The sequence below is a fragment of the Peromyscus leucopus genome, chromosome 17, assembly GCF_004664715.2.
Source record: "Peromyscus leucopus breed LL Stock chromosome 17, UCI_PerLeu_2.1, whole genome shotgun sequence".
Classification (NCBI taxonomy): Eukaryota; Metazoa; Chordata; class Mammalia; order Rodentia; family Cricetidae; genus Peromyscus; species Peromyscus leucopus.
Window position 1 is genome coordinate 54,925,098 of NC_051077.1, and position 16,509 is coordinate 54,941,606.

The following is a 16,509-nucleotide window of genomic DNA, read 5'->3' on the forward strand; positions in this document are numbered from 1 at the left end:
CTAAGCTGTTGCTAGTCTTTGAAATGCATTAAATGCATCAAATTTAACAAAGAAGCCCCAGCTTGTCGATATGTTTCTTTCCTATTTTCTTGTTCATCGTTTTTTCATTGTGCCTCGGTGAGGCGAATTGTTCCGTTTGTCCATCTGTCAATGTATCTGACAGTGGTCTGTAAGTAAAACAGTCTTAATAAGGTTTTTATCTCTGTGTAATCCAATGCGAATACATGACTACTTTTTAATAATTCATATTTACTTTCTTCAACATTTCCCTTTGCTCTCCTTTCTCTCATGAAGTCATGCTTAATGTACTCAAAATTCTGATTGTGTGTCCTTAGGACTTTAGCAAGTTAAACTGATGCAAGCTGATCAAACCCAGATAGAATTAGTTTTATGAAGAGCCACGGCTGTTGGTAATAGTTTGTGATGTTTCCCTCTTAACACCACGCTAACTTGTTACTTTAAAATTAAATGCAAGAGGGAACAGAAGTGATATCCAAGCAAGGTGTAAAGCTAAGGCCACAGAAGGTGACCTTTGTTCTTCTGGTTAAAGCTTTATCTATGGTAATTTTTATGTGAATAACTCCAAAGAAAAAGAATTTTCCTTTTTTTTTAAAGACATGGGCCACCACCGCCCAGCAAATATTTATTTATTTATTATACATACAGTGTTCTGCCTGCATCCCTGCAGGCCAGAAGAGGGCACCAGATTACATTACAGATGTTATAAGCCATCATGTGGTTGCTGGGAATTGAATGCAGGACCTTTGGAAGAATAGCCAGTGCTCTTTATCCTCTGAGCCATCTCTCCAGCCCAAGAAACAATTTTCAATACTCAATACTATCAAGCAAGAAGTTTCCTCAAGCCCCCAAGGGAACGGAGACCCTTATCCAAATGCCTGACTTTGGGAAAAGGACTTCTGGGGAGGAGACACCAAACAATTTCTTAACCTTACCATACGGACCTGTTTCCCTCACAACACTCCCAAAAGGGAAAGTCCGGATGTCTTATACTTTTCCCATTAGACTGTACCATTCTAATTTCTCTGTGTTTATTAACTAAACTCTTGCCCTTAATGGCCTTGGCTTTAGATCTGAATTGTAGGCATTTCATCCTTGGGATCAGGTGTGTCTAGGAAATCTCTAACTTTCCTTTTTGATGTAATTAGGAGGGTACATTGGAATTCCTGGTTCCATGGTGGTGGGGATTTTTTTCCAAAGACTTATTTTTGTTTAGCGAGGCTACCATTGTACACATTTGTATCCTTTACCAAAGCCCACACCAAATTTCCAAAGGCAAAGGCATTAATATTGAGAATCATTAAAAATGAAAGTAAAAAGGTGCTGGAGAAGTGTGGTCTGCGATGTTGAGATGCTGGAACTTGTCAGGCAGCAGGAGTCACCATGTGGTCCACGCCACTCGGCTCACATGACGTCCTTGTGATTTCCAGGAGATGTACTTAGACCGAACACTGCAACTTAATTAGGTTATAGGATTTGTTTCTACCTGGTTTTGTTTTCTCAAAAAAGCAAACAAACAAACAAACAAACAAAAAGATTGTTATTGTTAAGTGCCAAAGACTCTTCCCCTTCTTGATAGAGAAAAATTTGACTTCGGTGTTAAAAGTTATTAACCAGGGCCTGGTATATATACCTGACTAGAACTGGAACTTCAAACCCATTTTAACAAGCCTACTGAAAAGTTTCAAACCTCCATAGTGAGTAATGCCACCAATGCAATAAGCCAATCAAGCCAAATTAATAAATCTAGGCTTGATGTGAGCAGAGCAAAGTCCTCCTGGTGCCTCTCAGGAAGGCAGGGGATTGAGCACAAGAGCACATTGTTATGAATGTGTGGGATCCCCAGATGGCCACGCCAGGGTATCCCACGTGTGCAGGGAACCATGTTGGCATGCTGGGCAGATGCAATGTCGGGTTGGCGGGTGACCCACACCATAGTGTCAGGGTGGCAGCAGACAGTCATTCATGACCCATCCACGTGGAAAAGGTTTTTTATAATAAGAGGAAGAGAAAGATAACAAAGAGGGGAAGAAGGAGGGGCAGTCAAGGGTTCACACCTCATGGGAGAAGAGGCAGAAGAAGAAGAGAGGAAGGAGGGATTTCCTAAAAATGAGGCTTTTACATCAGGATGCAGGGTGGCACCAAGGGGTGGGTCATCAGAATATTAACACACATGGCAACCAGGTCTTAAGTAGCCTATAGGTGTGATCTTGAGAAGCCCCAGGGAGGACTGACTTTGGCGGGCTTTCTTAGGGGGCAGAGTCTAGGGAGAGAGAGAGGAGGGGCTTCCACCTAATCATCCCAGACTCCTTGGGTATATGGTTACTCCTTTTTTTCTTTACTTTTAGTACAGAAAGACAAGACTATAGTCTCAGAACTGATGTTGAAGCATGAAATGACTGAGTAGGAAAAGCAATCAATCACAGATGATCTCAAACAGTGTAAAGACAACCTCAAGCTGCTTTCACATAAGGGGCTTGCTAGTGTGGTTCTCTTTGGGTTTCCTTTCTTTCTACACTTAACATTAAATGCAAAGAGAAGAGTTTTCCGATGCTCTTTTATGTACATGGGACTCAGTTCACCAAGGGGTTAAACAGGAATGGAAAGAGAGAGGGGAGAGGTGCCATTGGCTCTTGGTTTCTTTCCACACGGAACTCTGGCCCTGGATGCCTGTGCTGGCAGCTCTGGTCACGTGATAGCTACAGCGCTGTTTGTGACAGATCTGGCCAACACATCTCCATCCTCCCACCAGAATCTGGATTACACTCGTTCTGGGGACAAGCGGAACTGATTTTTTCTTCTTACCTCTTAAAACAGCTAAGTACTAGAATACCAATCTAGAATCATTGCTTTTATTTACATAAAATAAATCTGTTTAGAGAGAGGATATAAAGTAGTAAGTTTTTTCTAATGTAAGCAATAATTTTCTTATGAGATTTCATGTAATTTTTAAATTAGTATGCTGAGATTCAGAATATTATGATGATATAAAGTAGTTATAATTTTCCTTGGTTATGATAAAAGATAAATTAGATATGAAACTTTAGACTTACAAATATAGAATAGATGATAGGATGTTTTCTTTAATTTTGCCAAATACAAATAGACTAGATATTGTAACTGTAATTCTTGCTTGATAACTGTTTTGTTATATATAATTTTTTTTTTTTTTTTTGTTTTTCAAGACAGGGTTTCTCTGTGTAGCTTTGCGCCTTTCCTGGGACGCACTTGGCAGCCCAGGCTGGACTCAAACTCACAGAGATCCGCCTGCCTCTGCCTCCCGAGTGCTGGGATTAAAGGCGTGCGCCACCACCGCCCGGCCTTGTTATATATAATTTTATTATGTTAAAGTTAAAACCTTCCTTTTTGATTAGACAGAAAAGGGGAAGTGCTGTGGGATGTTGTTCTGTACTCTGTGAATATGTGTTGCACTGATTTGTTGATAATAAAACGCTGATTGGCCAGTAGCCAGGCAGGAAGTATAGGAGGGGCAAGCAGATGAGGAGAATTCTGGGAAGAGGAAGGGAGTCACCAGCCAGACACAGAGGAAGCAAGATGTCAAGGCAGAGCTGAGAAAAGGTACAAGCCACATGGCTAAACATAGACAAGAATTATGGGTTAATTTAAGTGTAAGAGCTAGTCAGTAATAAGCCTGAGCTTATGTCCAAGCAGTTATAATTAATATAAGCTTCTGAGTGATTATTTTATAACCGGGCCATGGGACTGTGGGGGCTTGGTGGGACTGGAGAAACAATTCCAGCTACAAATGTGTGTTTTCTTGAGCAAACTAAAATATACCTGAGAGCAAAAATATAATTGCTTAACTTTAGTGCAATCAATTCAGACTCTTTAGTTAATCATAATGCAACTTACTCTTAAGTATTTAGAGAAATGTTTTCTTAAAAAGCCATGTTACCTTTTCATATACAGCAGTTTAGAAAGCATGATTTTTTTTCTATCATCTGTTCTTCCAAGCATATTTGATTTAGGAAAGAATTGTAGCTGTTTAGGTAAGCTTTTATTAACAATTTGGTTGTGAAGTAGAGCTAATTCACATTCAAGGTGTGTTGTGGAATATTATTTTAAGATGTGTTACATTCATTTATGCTATGGAACATTTGTTTAATGATGCGAAGTTGTGTTGCATTCTTTTACACTGCGTTTATTTAACTCTGTGAAGCTGTGTCTAAAACACCTGATGGTGTAATAAAGAACTAAACAGTCAATGGCCAGGCAGGAGAGAGAAATAAGTGGGGTTGCCAGGCAAAGTGAATAAATAGGAGGAGAAGGAGGGGAGGATGTCAGGGGTCAGGTCAGGCACACAGCCACTCAGCCACACAGCCACTCAGCCACAGAGCCAGCCACAGAATAAGAAGTAAAGAAATGTATGTAGATAAAAGATAAAAGCCCAGAGGCAAAAGGTAGATGGGACAATTTAAGAAAATCTGGCTAGGAACAAGTCAAGCTAAGGCCAGGCATTCATAAGTAAGAATAAGAATAAGACTCTGTATTTATTTGGGAGCTGGGTGATGGCCCCCAAAGAGTAAAAAATCAACAATTACAAAAGTGAAGTGATGTTACCTACCAATATATTTCTTGGTTGGATGTAAAATGGATTTTTTCTTTTCATTCTTGTAAATTGGGTCAGTTTGTTTATTAGTAGCACTTTCCCAGGGATGGTAGTGTTCTGTGCACAGTGACACACCTAAGTACTGCTTCACAGTGTACAATCCAAACACAGAGGTTAAGGTTCAGGTATGGTCTGTGCAACATCATAGTTATGACAATATCCTAGAGTATCACAGAATTAAGTCTTCATCAGTCAGTGAAGACTGGGGGGAATGTCAGCGGGTTGCCTTGAATGCTCTATAAGAACACACAGATCTAGCCAGACACTGGGACAGGAGTTTAAGATACAATTTGCTCTGTGATGTTCCAGGGATTGTGATATGTCTGCTATCAAAAGGATAGAGATTCGCATACAGATCAACTGAGATAAAAATGCAGGCTTGCTCCAGAAATGTACTTCTAGAAATCTGTTTTGTGAACATTGTTATGTACACAAAATTTCAGCTATTGGGACAGGTCATTTGCTAAAACAGTTAACATTGTCACACTACAGACTGAACACAGTGCTTGAAAAGGTATTGTGGGAAGGAAATGCATGCCATATTAGAAAAACAACAAAACACCAAAGAAACAGGTAAAACCATGTTGCCAGGGTTGAATTGCCCTGGATGTACAGAGGGAAAGACCCTGGATCAAAACCTGAAGAATCAATGGTGACGGAAAAAATCCAGTGTCAAGCCCAGCAGCAGAGGCTCTCAGGCATCAGACCCTCTGTCCCTTCTAGAAACCATGAGCAGCTCCACCTGGAGAACTCGTGAACTAGGACCTGGGAATCAGAAGAAAAGCTGGTGCTGTGTATGGACAGATGTTCATATGAGACTTCTGTCTTATATGTGGGTCCTAGCTTTGAATTCCTAGACTAGTGCATTTAATTTGGAGTACCTGTCAAGGCCAGAAAGTGGGAGAGAGACCAGTAAAGGGGGAGGGGAAATCAGACCTTAAGGGAAGTGTAGCTTGAGTTTTCCTGCCTTGCCCACATTCAGGACAAATCTCTGCCACCCGCCAGTCCCACAGCCGCTCAGACCCAACCAAGTAAACACAGAGACTTATATTGCTTATAAACTGTATGGCTGTGGCAGGCTTCTTGTTAACTATTCTTATATCTTAAAGTAACGCATTTCTACTTCTTATACACAACTAGTATCTTTACTTCTTATGAGCTTATTACTACTCTATACCTCGCCCCATGGCTGGTGGCTTATCGGCGTCTTCACATGCTGCTGGTCATTGCGGCGGCTGCAGCGTCTCTGGTCATGGCGGCGGCTGCTGCGTCTCCTTCTGCCTTTCTGTCCTTTTATTTCTCCTCTCTGCTAGTCCCGCCTATCTTTCCTGCCTAGCCACGGCCGATCAGGTTTTATTTATTGACCAATCAGAACAACTTGACATACAGACCATCCCCCAGCAGGGAAGTGGAATGGCAAAACAAATGTGCTGGGAAAGGGGTGGAGAGGATCCTGCAAGTGGAAAGGTTTAAACGGGATGGGGGCAGTGTGGTGGGGAAAGGGTTAACCAAAACTGAGCAGGTAGGAAAAAGGCCTATGAAAACATTCCATGTCTGACTGGCTGGATAGCCCAGTGGGTAAAGGTCTTGTCATAAAACCTGATGAATTGAATTTGATCTCGGGAACCTACATGGTACAAGGAAAGAACCAACTCGGGAAAACGGTCCTCTGACCTCCACACATGTACTGTGCCTTCCTGCCAAGTGCAGTGACTTGAGCTGCATCCCCGGAAAGCTAAATAAAAAATTGAATGGAGGAACCCTGCGTAGGTGGATAAGACTCCACCCAAAGGACTGAGGTTATTAAATAAAAACCCCAATACTGGTGTGAGAAAGATCTCTCTGAGCTGTGACTAAGGTAGGCTCCAACCAACCATTGCAGGCTACCACCAATGTCCTTGGTTGCACACAAGAATTAGATTGTACTACTCAGCAGAGAAAAACAACGATACCATGAGGTTTGCAGGCAAATGGATGGATCTAGAAAAAAATCATCCTGAGTGAGGTAATCCAGACTTAGAAAGACAAGCATGGTATGTATTTACTCATAAGTGGGTACTAGATGTAAAGCAAAGGATAACCAGACTGCTACTCACAACTCCAGGGAGGCTACCTAGTAAAGAGGACCCTAAGAAAGACACAGGGATCGCCCAATGACAGAGAAATGGATGAGATCCACATGAGCAAAATGGATGTGAGGGGGGTAATGAAGGGCAATGGTTGGGGGAAAGAGAGCTTAGGGGAGCGGGAGAATCCAGCTGGATCAAGAACAGAGAGGGAGAACAAGGAAAAAGAAACCATGATAAATGAAGACCCCATGGGAATAGGAAGAAGCAAAGTGCTGGAGAGGTCCCCAGAAATCCACAAAGAGACCTCCACAATAGACTACTGGCAGTGGTTGAGAGAAAGCCCGAACTGACCTACTCTGATGATCAGATGGCCAATCACCCTAACTGTCGTGATAGAACTCTCATCTAGTGACTGATGGAAGCGGATGCAGAGATCCATGGCCAAGCCCCAGGTGGAGCTCCAGGAGTCCAATTGGCGAGAGAGAGGAGGAATTATATGAGCAAGAGATATTGAGACTGTGATTGGAAAAAGCACAGGGACAAATAGCCAAACTAGTGGAAACACACGAACTATGAACCAATAGCTGAGGAGCCCCCATGGAACTGGACCAGGCCCTCTGGATAAGTGAGACAGTTAATTAGCTTGAACTATTTAGGAGGCCCCGAGGCAGTGGGACCGGGACCTGCCCTTAGTTCATGAGCTGGCTTTTTGGAACCTAGGGCTTATTCTGGGACACTTTGCTCAGCTTAGGTGAAGGGAGGAGGGGACTGGACCTGCCTCAACTGAATCTACCAGGCTGAACTGAATCCCCAGGGGAGTCCTTGCCCTGGAGAAGGTGGGAATGGGGGGTGGGTTGGGGGGAGAGCAGGGGTGGTGGTGGGAGGAGGGAGGACAGGGGAATCCGTGGCTGATATGTAAAATTAAATTAATTATAAAATTTAAAAAAAAAAGACTACTCTGAAAATGCCATACACTTGAGTTATGGAACACTTAGAAGCCATGCTATAAAGCCATGCTAAACTGACCTGGCTGCCTTTTCAGTTCCAGGAGCTGCTCTGCACATTATTAGAAGAGGAAAGTCGGCAATGATTATACTCATCTTCAGACCCCACGAGTTACAACCTGCCTGGCAAGATATGCTTCTCAGTGTGATAGTGGCGTGACTATTACAGAAGCAATCAGCGGCTTTGTCACTGGATTTTCAGTCTATCACACAGTAGGGAACTCATGCCTTGTCTGTAAATCTGATTAATAGTCTGTGACTGAGGAGGTCAGGAGCCGTAGGGATATAATATAAAAATGTATCTGGTACTAAGAGACTGGGACTTTTGCCGGACCTCACAGGCAGAGTGTATAACACACCCTGAGGTCATTTAAGATGGAAGACTGATGTCTTACTGTGTACTCAGACTAACTGTTTAACCCGCTTTTAGGAGAATCGTGCCACAGTCAACCTTCATTGCCTTGTATTTCCCGTGTATTCAATGTTTCAACCCAAGCTAATGTGTAGCTTTTTTTTCATTTTTTTTATTATTAAGAGATTTTCTATTCATTTTACATACCAACCACAGATTCCCTTCTCTTCCCTCCTCCTGCCCCCAGCCTTCCCCCCCAACCCACCCACCATTCCCACCTCCTCCAACGCAAAGTCTCCAATGGAGCGTCAGCAGAGCCTGGTCATTCTGTTGAGGCAGGTCCAGACCCCTCTTCCCTGCACCAAGACTGTGGCAAAGTGACCCACCATAGGTACTAGGCTCCAAAAACCCATCCCAATCCCACTGCCTGGGGACCCCCTAAACAGTTCAAGCCAAACAACTGTCTCACCTATCCAGAGGTCTTAGTCTAGTACCATGGGGGCTCCTATCTATTGGTCCACAGTTCATGAATTTCCACTAGTTTGGCTGATGGCCTCTGTACATTTTTCCATCATGATCTCAATGTCCCTTGCTCATAAAATCACTCCTCTCTCTCTCATCAATTGTCTTGTATAATATTTGGGGAACCAACCTCAATATTATACATCCCAGGGGCTCAGGAGAGAGAACTACTAATGGCGAGGACTATTTTCAGGAAATAGAATCTCAGCACACCGAGCTCTATCATCCACTTGTTTTAATTCCTCTGGCATAACATCCTTTATACACAGCTTCAGTTCTGTTCTCATGTCTAGCTCCTTTCTTGCCTGATTTCTCTATATTTATCTACTGTCCCCTCTAGGTTCTATCTTAATTCCTTCATCTAGTTCTGCCCCTTCTAGGTTCTCATCTATCTAGTTCTTTCCCCTATCAGCTCCTCTCCCGTCTCCTCTCTCATCTGGCTCTTCCTCATCTTGTCCTTCCCCATCTGGCTCTTCCTCATCTTCCATCTCGTTCCTCTAGTCCTCTCTTCTAGCTCTTCAATCTAGTTCTTCCCCATCTCAGTTTGTTTCTCTCAAGTTCTTACCCATCTAGTTCTTCCATTCTCTTTTCTCTTCTCTGTCTTGTGCCCTGGAAGTCACGGTATATAAAAGGGAGGGTTGGAGCTAAATTGTGTAAAGCTATTACTTAACATCCACCTCTCCTAGGTGGTGTCTCCTTGTGGAATTTACCATAAGTCAGGAGACTTGCATGTGGGCTCTTATCATTGTTAGTCCACCTGGCACTAACAATGGGTGCCCACCTGGGTGGTGTTTCCTGTAGTCCTTGAAAGTGGCTAAGGGAGATAATCTGATTCTAGAGAAAGCCTTTCCTGAGGCTGTTCTCCAAATACCTGGAATGTGTATGTCCAGAGAGTGATCAGTCCACACTGTTAGCCCTTCTTAGGGGAAAGTCAATTGGAAAAACTATGAAGGCACACATGATTTTCATAACAGAATACAGCTGATATATAACAAGCCAAGTAACACCAAAAACTCCTTGGGATTTGGCTTCCTCTGGAGGAATTCCCTGATTCCTCCAGGTAGTGACTTTGCCATAACCAGCTGAGTTCTTATGATATATTCCTGTGGCCCGCAGCACAATTGGAATCTTGGAGCTCAGCCTGGCACCGGCCATGGATCTCTGCATCAGCTTCCATCAGTCACTGGATGAAGGCTCCATGACGACAGTTAGAGTATTCAGCCATCTGATCACCAGAGTAGGCCAGCTCAGGCACCCTCTTGACCACTGCCAGTAGTCTATGGTAGAGTCATCCTGTGGATTCCTGGGAACTTTCCTAGCACTCTGTTTCTCCATATTCCCATGATGTCTTCCTTTATCATGGTATCTCTTTCCTTGCTCTCCCACTCTGTCCCTGTTCCAGCTCAAACCTCCCATTCCCTATATTCTCATCCCCCATCCCTTGCCCTCCATTACTTCCCCTCACTCCCAATTTGCTCATGTAGATCTCATCTACTTCTCCTTTGCTGGGCAATCCATGTGTCCCTCCTAGGGTCCTCCCTGCTATGTAGCCTCCCTGGAGCTGTGGTTGCAGTCTGGTTATCCTTTGCTTTATATCTAGTATCCACTTATGAGTGAGTACATTCCATGTTTGTCCTGAGTCTGGGTTACCTCACTCAGGGTGATATTTTCTAGTTCCATCCATTTGCCTGCAAATTTCATGATGTCATTGTTTTTCTCTGCTGAGTAGTACTCCATTGCGTATATGTACCACATTTTCTTTCTTTCTTTCTTTTTTTTTTTTTTTTTTTTTTGGTTTTTCGAGACAGGGTTTCTCTGTGTAGCTTTGCACCTTTCCTGGGACTCACTTGGTAGCCTAGGCTGGCCTCAAACTCACAGAGATCCGCCTGCCTCTGCCTCCCGAGTGCTGGGATTAAAGGCGTGCGCCACCACTGCCTGGCTGTACCGCATTTTCTTAATCCACTCCTCAGTTGAGGGACATCTAGGTTGTTTCCAGGTTCTGGCTATTACAAATAATGCTGCTATGAACATAGTTCAGCATATGTCCTTGTGGTATGATTAAGCATTCCTTGGGTATATGCCCAAGAGTGATAAACCTGGATCTTGAGGAAGATTGATCCCAATTTTCTGAGAAACCACCATACTGATTTTCACAGTGGTTGTACAAGTTTGCATCCCCACCAACAGTGAAGGAGAGTTCCCATTGCTCCACATCCTCTCCAACATAAGCTGTCTTCAGTGTTTTTGATCATAGCCATTCTGACAGGTGTAAGGTGGTATCTCAGAGTCGTTTTGATTTGCATTTCCCTGATGACTAAGGATGTTGAGCAATTCCTTAAATGTCTTTCAGCCATTTGAAATTCTTCTTTTGAGAATTCTCTGTTTAGCTCTGTAGCCCATTTTTAAATTTGATTGTTAGGTATTTTGATGTCTAGTTTCTTTCTTTCTTTTCTTTTCTTTTTTTTTTTTTTTTTTTTGAGACAGGGTTTCCCTGTGTAGCTTTGTGCCTTTCCTGGAACTCACTTTGTAGACCAGGCTGGCCTTGAACTCACAGAGATCCGCCTGCCTCTGCCTCCCGGTGCTGGGATTAAAGGCATGAGCCACCACCGCCCGGCAATGTCTAGTTTCTTGAGTTCTTTACATATTTTGGAGATCAGCCCTCTGTCAGATGTGGGGTTGGTGAAGATCTTTTCCCACTTTGTAGGCTGTGGTTTTGTCTTATTGACCATGTCCTTTGCCCTACAAAAGCTTCTCAGTTTTAAGAGTTCCCATTTATTAATTGTTGTTCTCAGTGTCTGTGCTACTGGTGTTGTGTTTAGGAAGTGATCTCCTGTGCCAGTGCATTCAAGACTGCTTCCTACTTTCTCTTCTATCAGGTTCAGTGTAACTGGTTTTATATTGAGGTCTTTGATCTACTTGGACTTGAGTTTTGTGCATGGTGACAGATATGGATCTATTTGCAATCTTCTACATGTTGACATCCAGTTATGCCAGCAACATTTGGCTGAAGATGCTTTCTTTTTCCATGGTACATTTTTGTCTTCTTTGTCAAAAATCAGGTGTTCATACATGTGCTGATTAATGTCAAGATCTTCAATTCAATTCCATTGCTCCACATGTCAGTTTTTAGGCCAGTACCAAGCTGTTTTTTATTATTATAGCTCTATATTAGAGCTTGAGGTCAGGGATGGTGATGCCTCCAGAAGTTGCTTTATTATACAGGATTCTTTTAGCTATCCTGGGTTTTTTGTTTTTCCATATAAAGTTAAGTATTGTTCTTTCCAAGTCTGTGAAGAATTGTGTTGGGATTTTGATGGAGATTGCAATGAATCTATAGATTGCTTTTGGTAAGATTGCCATTTTTACTATGTTAATTCTACCTATCCATGAGCATGGGAGATCTTTCCATTTTGTAATATCTTCTTCAATTTCTTTCTTCAGAGACTTAAAGTTCTTATCATACAGGTCTTTTACTTGCTTAGTTAGAGTTACCCCAAGGTATTTTATATTATTTGTGGCTATTATAAAGGGTGATGTTTCTCTGATTTCTTTCTCAGCCCATTTATCATTTGTATATAGGAGGGCTACTGAATTTTTTTTAGTTAATCTTATATTCTGCCACATTACTGAAGGAGTTTATCAGCTGTAGGAGGTCCCTGGTAGAATTTTTGGGGTCACTTATGTACACTATTATATCATCTGCAAATAGTGAAAGTTTGACTTCTTCCTTTCCAATTTGTATCCCTTTGATTTCCTTTTGTTGTCTTATTGCTCTAGCTAGAACTTGACGTACTATATTGAATAAATATGGGGAGAGTGGACAGCCTTATCTTGTTCCTGACTTTAGTAGACTTACTTTGAGTTTTGCTCAAACATTTAATTTGAAGTTGGTTATTAGCTTGCTGTAAATTGCCTTAATTATGTTTAGGTATGTTGCTTGTATTCTTGATCTCTCTAGAACCTTTATCATGAAGAGGTGTTGGATTTTGTCAAAGGCTTTTTTAACATCTAATGAGATGATCATATGGTTTTTTTTCTTTCAGTTTGTTTATATGATGTATTACATTGGCGTTTTTTTTTTTTATGTTGAACCACCCTTGCATCCCTGGGATGAAGCCTACTTGGTCATGGTGGATAATTTTTTTAATGTGTTCTTGGAGTCTGCCAGTATTTTATTGAGTATTTTTGCATCAATATTCATGAGGGAAATTGGTCTGTAATTCTCTTTCTTTGTTGCATCTTTGTGTGGTTTGGTTATCAGGGTAACTCTAGCTTCATAAAAAGAGTTTGGTAATGTTCCTTCTGTTCTATTGTGTGGAACAATTTGCAGAGTATTGGAATTAGCTCTTCTTTGAAAATCTGGTAGAATTCTGCACTGAAACCATCTGGTCCTGAGCTTTTTTGGTTGGGAAATTTTTAATGACTGTTTCTATTTCCTTAGGGGTTATTGGTCTATTTAAATAGTTTATCTGGACTTGATTTAATTTTGGTATGTGGTACCTATCCTGAAAAATTGTCCATTTCTTTCAGATTTCCAATTTTGTGGAGTACAGATTTTTGAAGTATGACCTGATGATTCTCTGGATTTCCTCATTGTTTGTTGTTATGTCTCCCTTTTCATTTCTGATTTTGTTCATTTGGATGTATTCTCTCTTCCTATTGGTTAATTTGTATAAGAGCTTGTCTATCTTGTTGATTTTCTCAAAGAACCAACTCTTTTATTGATTCTTTGTGTTGTTCTCTTTGTTTCTATTTCATTGATTTCAGCCCTCAATTTGATTATTTCCTGACATCTGTTTCTCTTGGGTGAGTTTGCTTCTTTTTGTTCTAGAGCTTTCAGGTATGCTGTTAAGTCACTAGTGTGAGATTTCTTCAACTTCTTTATGTGGGCATTTAGTGCTATGAATTTTCTTCTTAGCACTGCTTTCTTAGTGTCCCATAAGTTTCTGTATGTTGTACTTTCATTTTCATTGAGTTCTATGAAATCTTTAATTTCTTTCTTTATTTCTTCCTTGACCCATTTGTGATTCATTTGGGCATTATTCAGTTTCCATGAGATTGTAGGCTTTCTGTAATTTTTGTTGTTGTTGAAATCTAACTTTAAGGTATGGTGGTAGGATAAAATACAGGAGGTTATTTCAATTTTTTGTATCAATTGAGATTTGCTTTGTGACTGAGCATGTGGTCAATTTTAGAGAAGGTTCCATGGTGTGCTGAGAAGAAGGTATATTCTTTTGTGTTAAGGCAGAATGTTCTGCAGATATCTATTAAGTCCATTTGAGTTATAACTTCTGTTAGGTCCCCTATTTCTCTGTTAAGTTTCAGTCTGACAGATCTATCCAGTGGTGAGAGTGAGGTGTTGAAATCTCCCACTACTAGTGTATGGGGTTTAATGTGCAATTTAAGTTTTAGTAATATTTCTTTTACAAATGTGGGTGCCCTTGTATTTGGGGCATAAATGTTCAGAATTGAGACTTCATCTTGTTGATTTTCCCTGTGATGAATATGTAATGTCCTTCCTGGTCTCTTTCAGTTGATTTTAGTTTGAAGTCTATATTATTAGATATTAGGATAGCTTACTTTTTAAGTCCATTTGACTAGAAAGTCTTTTCCCAGCCTTTTACTCTGAGGTAGTATCTGTCTTTGAAGTTGAGGTGTGTTTCTTGTAAGCAGCAAATGGATGGATCTTGTTTTCGTATCCATTCTGTTAGCCTGTGTCTTTTTATAAGCAAATTGAGACCATTGGTATTAATGGATATTGATGACCAGTGATTGTTAATTCCTGTTATTTTTTTGGTGGTAGTTTTTTGTGTTTCTCTTCTTTGGTATTTGTTGGTGTGAGATTATCTATTACCTGTGTTTTCATGGGTGTATCTAACTTCCTTAGGTTGGATTTTCCCTTCTAGTGCTTTCTGTAGGGCTGGATTTGTGGATAGGTATTGTTTAAATCTGGTTTTATCATGGAATATTTTGTTTACTTTGTCTATGGCAATTGAGAGTTTTGCTGCATATAATAGTCTGGGTTGGTATCCATGGTCTCTTAGTGTCTGTATAATGTCTGTCTAGGACCTTCTGGCTTTTAGAGTCTCCATTGAGAAGTCAGGTGTTATTCTTTTTTTTTTTTTTTTTTAAAGATTGATTTTATTTATTTATTTATTTTATTTATACAGTGAATGTTCAGCCTGTAGGACAGAAGAGGGCACCATATTTCATTGTAGATGGTTGTGAGCCACCATGTGGCTGCTGGGAATTGAACTCAGGACCTCTGGAAGAACAGCCAGTGCTCTTAACCTCTGAGCCATCTCTCCAGCCCCAGGTGTTATTCTTATGGGTCTGCCTTTATGTGTTACTTGGTCTTTTTCCTTTGCAGCTTTTAATATTTTTTCTTTATTCTGTATGTTTAGTGGTTTGATTATTATTTGACATGACAAAGGGAGTTGGTTGTTTTTTTGTTTTTTAAATTCAGTCTATTTGGTGTTCTGTAAGCTTCATAGGCATTTGCTTCTTTAGGTTGGGAAAGTTTTCTTCTATGATTTTGTATATTTAACAATATATTTTCTGTGCCTTTGAGTTGGTATTCTTCTCCTTCTATCCCTATTATTCTTAGGTTTGGTCTTTTCATGGTGTCCCAGATTTCCTGGATGTTTTCTGTTAGGACTTTTTTGGCTTTAGTGTTTTCTTTGACTGACAAATCTATTTCCTCTATCGTATTTTCAATACTAGAGATTTGCTCTTCCATCTCTTGCATTCTGTTGGTTATACTTGCATCTGTAGTTCCTCAGATTTTCCATTTCCAGCATTTCCTCAGTTTATGTCTTCTTTATTGCCTCTATTTCAGTTTTCAAATCTTGGATTGTTTCCTTCCCCTGTTTAATTGCTTTTTTTTTTTTTTGCTTTCTTTTAAGGGATTTATTGATTTCTTCCTATTTTTTGTTTGTCTTTTTATCCAATTTTTAAGTGAATTTTTCACTTCCTCTTTAAAGGCCTCTATCATCTTTTTTGTTTTTGTTTTTTGAGACAGGGTTTCTCTGTGTAGCTTTATGCCTTTTCCTGGAACTCACTCTGTAGCCCAGGCTGTCCTCAAACTCAAAGAGATCCACCTGGCTCTGACTCCCGAGTGCTGGGATTAAAGGCGTGTGCCACCACCACTCTGCTATTATCTTCTTAAAGTCATTTTTAAGGTTGATTTCTTCTGCTTCTTCTGCATTGGAATGTTCAGGTCTTGCTGATGTAGAACCACCAGATTCTGATGGTGCCATATAAGTTTTTATGTTGTTGACTGTATTTCTGCACTCATCTCTACCTCCATTCCATGAAAGTGTCTGAGGGAGCCTCTCTTGTCCAATTGATACTCTTGGTCTAATGGGAGCTCTTTGTCTATTCTGAGCGCTTGGTCCAATTGGTGCTGAAGGATTTTGTGTCTCAGGGAGCAGCTCTTAATCCAATGGTCACTAGTGGGCTCTGTCTCAGGGATCAGCTATTCCCAATTGGTGCAGGGTGGGCTTAAGACTCCGGTGGTTGCTGGTGTCACAGGTGATGGATTTCTTGGTGGAGAGGAGGCTGCTGTTCAGTCCATGGGGCTCCAATGGCTTTGGGGAGGGGCACAGAATGTGCCCCTGTGGCCTAGGGGCTAGAGACTTGGTCTGCCCAGTCTGGAGATGGGGCCTTACCTGTTCCCAGTTGTGCAGGGTGGGCTTATGACTCCGGTTTTCACTGGTGTCACAGGGAGCTGGGTGTTTGTTTGTTTGTTTGTTTGTTTGTTTTTGGCAAGAGGGCAGGGGAAGAGGCAGTTGACCGGTCCCTGGGGTTCCAATGACTTCACTAATGTGTAGCTTTAATCTTAAATTATGTAGTCCTAATGCTCCTGATCCAGAACAATGTATGCATATAATATGCAGAAAGTCTCAAACACAG